The sequence below is a fragment of the Myotis yumanensis genome, unplaced genomic scaffold (genome assembly GCF_028538775.1).
Source record: "Myotis yumanensis isolate MYYU_CA2020_CCGP unplaced genomic scaffold, mMyoYum1.0.hap1 SCAF_4, whole genome shotgun sequence".
NCBI lineage: Eukaryota > Metazoa > Chordata > Mammalia > Chiroptera > Vespertilionidae > Myotis > Myotis yumanensis.
The window spans coordinates 56,451,683-56,460,485 of NW_027223755.1; the positions used below are offsets into that span (position 1 = coordinate 56,451,683).

The 8,803-nt window shown below is 34.9% G+C and overlaps 1 non-coding gene across 1 annotated transcript; it reads left to right on the top strand.

Moving 5' to 3' along the window:
- Positions 1–2,032: 2,032 nt before the first annotated feature.
- On the top strand, positions 2,033–2,192 carry LOC139009617 (U1 spliceosomal RNA). The gene has a single exon (XR_011471348.1). It is a non-coding gene; the product is annotated as a U1 spliceosomal RNA (small nuclear RNA).
- Positions 2,193–8,803: the final 6,611 nt, after the last annotated feature.

Here is an 8,803-nt window from a genome sequence, read left to right on the forward strand (position 1 = left end):
ATTAGAGTTTTGCTATAGATTTGTTAGTAATTAGAGGTAACAATAATATCCATATAAATAAAGTTTGAACTCTGATCATGAGTCAAAAGATTTTAAGCAAAACATCAAATGCCTGTACTTTATTGCTAATCAAATGGAATTACAAGACTATATATTATTTTTTTTGTTAATCCTTCTTACCCAGAGGATATTTTTTCTATTGATTTTTTAGAGAGAGTGAAAGGGAGGGAGGAAGAGATAGAGAAACATTGATGTGAGAGAGCCACATCCACATCAATTGATTGCCTACTGCACACACCCGACTAGGGCCAGATATGGAACCTATAACCCAGGTACATGCCCTTGATTAGGAATTGAATCCAAGACCCGTTAGTGGGCAGGCTGATGCTCTAACCATTGAGAAACACTGGCTAGGGCAAGGCTATGCATATTTTTTTATCACCCTGCAGAAAAATTAAAGTCTACAACTACTATTGAAAGAATTTTTGGACTTCTATGTGGTAAATCTTGATTTAACACTACTTAACATGATATATTATGTTGATTAGAAAACAGTGATTAAAAACTTGTACCTTAGAAAAAGAAGCCAAATAAAAAGTTTTAAGATCAGGATGGCATTTAGTAGAGTTAAAAGTTAACTCAGTATGTAGACACACAGGGATTTTAATAGTACTGAGAATTAAACAATAGGAGGAAGAGATGGCTTACCCAGGTAAATTTCATATGTATTCATCTTGAGCCTATAATTATCTATTAAGTCATATAGATGGACCAAATAATTATGGATACTGACCTATCCTGAGTTTTAATTAATGGCAAAGAAGAAAAAACTCTCTTCTCCTCACATGTTTCCTCCTACCAAGAAAACACTAGTAGCTGGAAGTCTCCGTATTTTAGGAGCTTCAAAGAATGCCAACATTTTAAATTGAAAGTGAACTAAAAAAATGAAGCCAAACTGACCATCAGATAATTATTATATAATCACATGGTCTGAGAGATGAAGAGCAACTCCAGAACAAGGTAATCTGATAAAATATTACTAGTGAGTATAGTCTAAGGACAAAGGAAAGTGCATATAAAATATTTTGAATTTTATTCAATTATATTATTGAATGTCACATAATTTTGGATACATTTTCTTAGATTTTTCAGATAATGCAAATAAGTGATGATGAGCTTTAATAGGGCAGATAATTATTTTTTAGCATTAAAGGAAAGAAGGTACAAATACAATACAGAATTAAAAATTTAAAAGGGAACTATTTACTGTTAGAACTTAATTGGAAGTATCAGTATGGATGTACTAGAGACCCAATGCATGAAACTCATGCAAGAGTAGGCTTTCCTTCCCCCGCTACCAGCACCGGCTTCCCTCTGGCACCTGGGACCCGGGCTTCCCTCGCAGCCCTGGCTTTGTCCAGAAGGTCGTCTGGAAGGATGTCTGGTCTAATTAGCATATTACACTTTTATTATTAGAGATGACTTTGTAAGGAAAAAAAGACATGTTGTCTGTAGCTGCATCCACTGAAAGGGTTTACCTTGGTGTCCAGATTCTCACTGTTAATTGTATTTTTCCACTCAAATGAACCAGACTTCCTTGGATATAAGAATGTTAAGGGCAGGAATGTATAAACGAGACTGAAAAATCATGTTGTGTCTGAAAGCAAAGAGGCTTTTAAATATTAATGGCATCATGTCAAAGGGTCACAGAAGTCAACATTAATGGGGCTCTCTCAGGCCAAAATTGTGAGAATTTGAGCATCAAAAAGGAGAAAAATGGCTGTGATCTATTGAATCACATTAAGTCTAAAAAGGCATGAATCATAAAATATTCCAAAGCAAAGTCATTTATTCATCTGGTCTATTTTATTGCATCACTGAAGAAACTAGAAACAATTAACTCAGTTAAGTGGTATTTTTCTGAGTCATGGGAAATATCAGTTAAAACACACACACACAGATACTTACGATCCGTGGGTGGACAATACCAAGAGAAATGTAAAAATTTCACTTGGATAAAAGATTAAGTCTCACACTTACCTGGCAGGGGAGATGCCATGATTAAGAAGGTGGTTTTCCCAGGGCAAGGCTTATGCATAGCACTTGGATGAGCTGACCCCTGTGATTTCTCCAAATGTGGAAACGCAGCTGCATAATTTGTGGTTGTGGGGGACTGCGTTTGCACTCTCCACTGGGGAGAAAAGACTGTTTCCTTAAGAATCATGTAGTCTTAAATATTAAAGAATGAGAGTACATCTATACAAAAAATCTTTGTAGTTACAGTTCTGAAGATCCCAGCAATGATACAAATAATTAATTTAGGTTTTGATTTTGAGGTAAAAATCTTACAAAATTGTTCTCAGTACTAAAACATCTAATGAATCTATAAGTTTATTATATTGGATTTATAAGAATTAATTTATGTTCAGAAGGTTGTATATGTTAAGTCATGTAATATAAATACTTAAGGCAATACTTGATGATCCAAATAAATTCACTTTAGACACAGACCATTAACCACTAACATTCGTATCTTGGTCCCATTCCCTGGCCACTAACTGCTTGATCTCCCTCACTGTATTCACGCTCTCCAACCACATCTAAAAGAGATCCTTGTGTCTCCTAAATTACATTTCCCTGGCCTAATCCAAGAACCATTCAGTTTCACATGTAGGCAAAAGGGAGCTAATAAAACAAGTAAAAAATGCTTAGTTCATACCCACTTTATGCTACAGCAGGTTCTTGTATGGTGTGCTGACTTTTTGTGATGCTTACAATGCAGAATATGTCCAAGTCTCACCTAGGACAACATCAGGAGTTTGGGTTCCTTCACCCACCAACAAAACAACATTCCATATTAATTGATTACTACAATCTCTTAATGGGAATATACCTGTTCTCTAGATGGCCCCAATTTTTCTCCTTTGGGATGGCAAATGCTATTTCAGCATGTATTTTAAGATACACATTTTAAGATATGTATATGTGAAGTGCTAAATATTTTCAACCATATATTTTATGTTACATCAAAAAATAGTGACTGTAGCAATAACCTAAGCCCACCAGGAAGGCCTATTTTCCTTGTCTATCTCATCTAATGTCTCAAAACCACTGGAAAGTGTGTCTATAGTAAAACGAATACATAAGTATAAATGTGCGTTGAAACCTGCCACTTCAAAGTCTACAGTAATTCATGTCACACATTCTAAAAGTTGAACATTTAACTTATAAGGAGATTGTTAAAGTTTTTCTTCTTTGGACAAACACAGGGACTAATTTATACATCTTCATTGTCACATCTCTTTTGGACACTAAATATTTTCCTGGACAAATGCTATGGTCTCTTTTAAATATATTATCAGTACTTTCTCAGCTAGCCTTTTTTCATGTTTTCTAACTTCTATGTAGCTTTCCTTCCCTGCCTGAGTGTAATGGGGCGCTTTCTCACCTCATAACCACAGTGCAGTACTTACAGGGGTAGAAATCTGAAAAACTAACTTAGAAAAACAATAATCTAGTAATGTACTAACCCTGCAACTCCACCTTTAGGCACATACTCTACAGGAAGTGTTGCATGTGCACCAGGCAACACGTATGGGATGCTTGTGACAATGCTATTAATATTAACTAAAGACTACAAATAACCCAAAGCCCATTGAAAGGAGATTGGAATATTATATTATATGGCAATGAAAATCAACCTATGTAAGAACAGAAATGACTTTAAGGAACATAATGTTGAATCAAAAATGTGAGTGATGTGGAATGATCACAATTACATATAACATCATGCAAGACTAAATTACATATCATTTAGCAACATAATTATCTTGGTACAATTACAAGGAAAAGCAATGAAATAACTGAAGTTTAAAATGTGGTTTTCTGGGGAGGAGCACACCGGAACTTCCTTTAAAACAGATGATAAGTGTACGTAGGTTTCTTTTTTATCTTTTTCTTTTTCTGGAAGTTTGTACCTTTATCTCACCTTCATCCAGTTCCCACCCTCAACCCCTGCCTCTGGTAACTACAAATCTGATTTCTCTTTTCTATAAGGTTTTTTGTTTTTAGATTCAACATATAAGTGAGATCAAACAGTATTTGTCTTTCTCTTTCTTTTTCACTTAGCATAATGCCCTCAAGGTCCATCCGTGTTGTCTCAAATGGCAGGATTTCCTTCTCTTTTTACAGCTGAAAAATATTCCATTCCATATGTATTACCACAACTTATTTATCTGTATGTCCATTGATGGACACGTAAGTCATTTCCATTTTTTGTAGATAATGCTGCTATGGAAATGCAGCAGGGTGCAGATATCTTAGTGACATGGGTATATTCTCTGAAGTAGAGATGCTGAAACATAGGGTAGTTCCATTTTTAATTTTTTGAGGAACCTCCATACTATTTCCATAGTGTCAGTACCAATTTGCATTCCCACCAATAGTACACAGGGTTTTCTTTCTCTACAACCTCACCAACATTTGTTATCTCTTGTCTTCTTGATGATAGTCAATCTAATATGTATTAGGTGATAATCTCATTGTGGTTTTGATTTGCATTTCCCTCATTAATGATGTTGGTGGATTGCATTAAATTTACAAATAATTAAAAGGAATCACTAGAAGTTTATAATACATATAGAAGGCTAATTACATGCCAGGAAACAACCAAATCAGTGCTTCTCAAACTATAATGTGCATACAAATCACTTGGAGATTTTTGTCAAAATTCAGATGCTGATTCAGTAGATCTGGGATAAGGCCCTCAATTCTGTACATCTAGCAGATTGTAATGTGGTGCTTATGTGGTGCAATGATGCTGCTTGTCCATGCACCATACTCTTATGTAGGATGGGTTCAAAGTTCTTCCCATTTTTGATATTTAAAATTTATAATAATCAAAATTGTTGAATTTTCAGGGACAGATAAGCTTAAATAAAATGTACTTGCACATCAATGCCAAAAGTTGAAATATAGGCATAGAAATGCAGGCAATGGGGCCCTAGCCAGTTTGGCTCAGTGGATAGAATTTCGGACTGTGGATAGAATTCCAGTCAAGGGCATGTACCTAGGTTGCAGGCTCCTCCCTGGTCTGCACCCTGGTTGGGGCGTGTGCAGGAGGTAACCAATCCATTTGTTTCTCTCACATTGATCTTTCTCTCTGTCTCTTCCTCTCTCTTCCACTCTCTAAAAAAATCAATGGAAAAAAATAAAAGAAATACAGGCAATGGGGATAAACTTTCAACAACTATAGATAATGAACTTAAAATTCCATAGGGGTATATTCCATTTCTTGATATAAGGATTATGTCTCCTTCTTGACTAATGTTCTTATAATGTGAGAAAAAGGTGCTTTTTTTTGGAAAAGATATTGCAAGGTGATTCTCAGTGTTTAGATTTTAAAATAGTCGGATAATATCCAGTGCCTCTGTTCTTTAAAAAAATATATAAAAGATGTGTTAAATTATTTTCAGAATCTAATTAAGAACATATGGTTTGGGTTAATTAATTTCCGTTTAATACATAGAATATTCAACTGGAAAAAAATCCTGCTTTGCATGTTACTTTTTATTACAAGATCTGCTTTAAGATATGAATGATGCTCCTTGTCTCATCTTGTTTGATAGGATATAGATAATTCTGTTTAATCTACCTGTTTTTTTTTTTTCATCTTTTGTCCTCAAGTAAGGTAGACAAATTGAGTTTCACTTTTAGTTTATTTATTCTGTCAAGAGATTCTGAATCAGGAGTTTAAAGTCACTGTCTGACAAGAAAAAGTCAACATCTGTTGAGTTGATTTATTATTTATGTATTAGATTTTATGGCAGTTTTCCTCTGAAGAGCTGCAAGTGTTCTACACATAATTCTTACACTTTTCAAATACCTTTCACAAGAAACACCTATAAACATCTCAACATGAAAAGCGACAGAAAAGGAACTGATTGAGGAAACCAGAGAAGAAGAGGACCCTAGGGCAAATGATCACAGCCTCAAATAGGAGGTGTGCCTAATAATCTAAGAATTCACTTTGCAAGGCCATGGGGGATGTGCATGTCTCTGTCAAAGCTTTCCCCCTGCACATCTGTCATCAGTGCATCTTACCTGGCTCCCAGAAACTCTTCTAAGCTGTCAGCTTCAAACATTGTGTGGATTGGGGCAACCCAGGAAGTTAGTATGGTAATGAGAACTCGGCCACCTAATGGTTCTTACTCTCTACTCCTATAGATATTGACATTTCTTAGAAGGTGGGTTTGTTGTAGGGAAAAATAAAGGGTCTTATTTCAACACTAGAGGCCCAATGCACAAAATTCGTGCAAGGAGCTTGGCCCTTGCAGCCGCTGTGGCTTGCCTCGGCCCTAGCAGCCCCACCTTCATCCAGAAGGTTGTCTGAAAGGACATATGGAAGGTCATTTGACTGTCCAGTCTAATTAGCATATTATGCTTTTATTATTATAGATACTTGCACCCAATTTTAATTATTTAAATAAATTAAAAATTGATTTAAATTATTTTAAATAGATGAATTAAGATAGAAAAAACTTAGTGAAGATTTTATGAAGACTCCTTAGAGATATGAAAGCATACTTTATATGCTATATATATATTCATGTATATGTGTATATATATATATATATATGTGTGTGTGTGTGTGTGTATATATTGTTTTTAATTGATTTCAGAGAGGAAGGGAGAGGGACAGATAGAAATATCAATGATGAGAGGGAAATATCAATCAGCTGCTTCCTGCATGCTCCCCACTGGGGACTGAGCCCACAACCCAGGCTTTTGCCCTGACTGGGAACTGAACTGTGATCTCTGGGCCACACCAGCTGAGTGCTTTATATTTTTTTACAGTTAGTCATTGATCAAAAATTGGAAATTAAAAATATGTTGAAATTATACTAACTCACTTATACATGTGATTTTCTTTAATGCCTAAATTGTATTTTTCAATACTTTTAATATGAAAAATTAGAATGTTATTGAGTAAATACCACTTTCTGAAAAATTTTATATGTATATTTGGTTTGATAGCTGAGTCAAAGAAATATATCCTCTTCTTTAATTCTTTTAGAAATTCATAGTCTGAAATAGTGTAGACCAAATAGGTCCTTGGAAATAAAGTGGAACATTGCTGAGATAATAAATATATAATTTTAGATTTCATAGTAATTTCAAATTTCATAATCCTATATTGAACTCCATATTTTTGACTCATGCTAACTCTTTTTTTATTTTTCTAATAGAAAATAGAATTATAAAATACTGGAAGGTCTTAGGCAAAAAGCAGGAAAATATGGCAGAGTGCTATATTTTAAAAATAAAAGTAACTAAAGTAACTCAATATTCATTATTTTCTAAAATATATTAAATGAATTAAGGGTTCCTAGAGTCATAACTAATACCCACCAACCACTTAACTTGAATTCATTGCTATACTCAGTGAAGCAAAAAATAAAGAACTTGACTGCAGCTAAAAAAGTGTTTTCCTGTGGATGATGAAAGATAAAATAAGTGTTGAGATTTGTTATTTTATTAAGAGTGAAAATAAAAATACATCTATTCTGAACTTCTAAGATTATTACAACAGAGCAAAGCAGAGACAAGAGACATCTGTGCTGTTTTCTCTTTAGCTCTGATGCAAGCTTTATTTCCACAAAGCCACCATATGAATTATTGGTCCCCAATATATTACACCTTTGTTGTATTGTTTGCTCTGAGGTGTATATCAAAGCACTGACTGAAATGAACAGGTGTTAGAGATAAGTGTGTTCCTGAAATAGAGTATTCATCTTCTTTCATAGTCTCATTTATTTATTTATTGGTTTTACAGAGAGGTACAGAAAGGAGAGAGCGAGAGCGAGTGAGAGAGAGAGAGAGTGAGAGAGAGAGAGAGAATTTGTTGTTCCAGCTATTTTTTAAATTATATGTGTGTGTGTGTGTGTGTATGTATTGATTTCAGAGAGGATTGGAAAGAGAGACAGAAATATCAATGATGAGAGAATCATTGATTTGTTGCCTCCTGCACACCCCACACTGGGGATTTAGCTTGCAACCTGGGCATATGCCCTGACCAGGAATAGAACCATGACCTCCTGGTTCATAGGTCAACACTCAACTACTGAGCCATGCCAGTCAGGCTGTTCCACTTATTTTTTATGCAGTCATAGGTTGATTCTTGTATGTGTCTTGACAGGAGATTGAACCCACAACCTTGGCATATTGAGATGATGTTCTAACCAACTGAGCTACCTGACCAGGGCCTTTCATAATCTCTTTAAACATGTGAAGAAAGAAACTTGATATAATATTGTTTTCATTTATATTTGATGAAATATTTGGCTTTCAACACTTGAACATATTTATTTGAAACATATCTTTTTTTAAAAAAATTATTTTTATTGCTATCAGAGAGGAATGGAGAGGAAGAGAGAGATAGAAACATCAATGATGAGAGAGGATCACTGATCAGCTACCTCCAGCATGTCCCCCACTGCGGATAGAGCCCACAACCAGAGCATGTGCCTTGACCGGGAATCAAACCCTGACCCTGAACATTTCATAAAATAGATCTGATTTCTCAATTATAAAAAGGCCACCCATACCAATTTAGTACTTTTCAATACATGTCTTTATTATATAAACCTTGGCTTTTTATGTAGCTTGCATAAATCACTTAGTGTGTTTCAGTCTGTCCATATTTTAAAAGGGAATAAGATCCTCTTCCTGCATCTTGATACTGTTAGACTTCTTTTGAAGACACATCATTGTCTGTAGTGTCCAAGAAAATTCCATGCTAGTC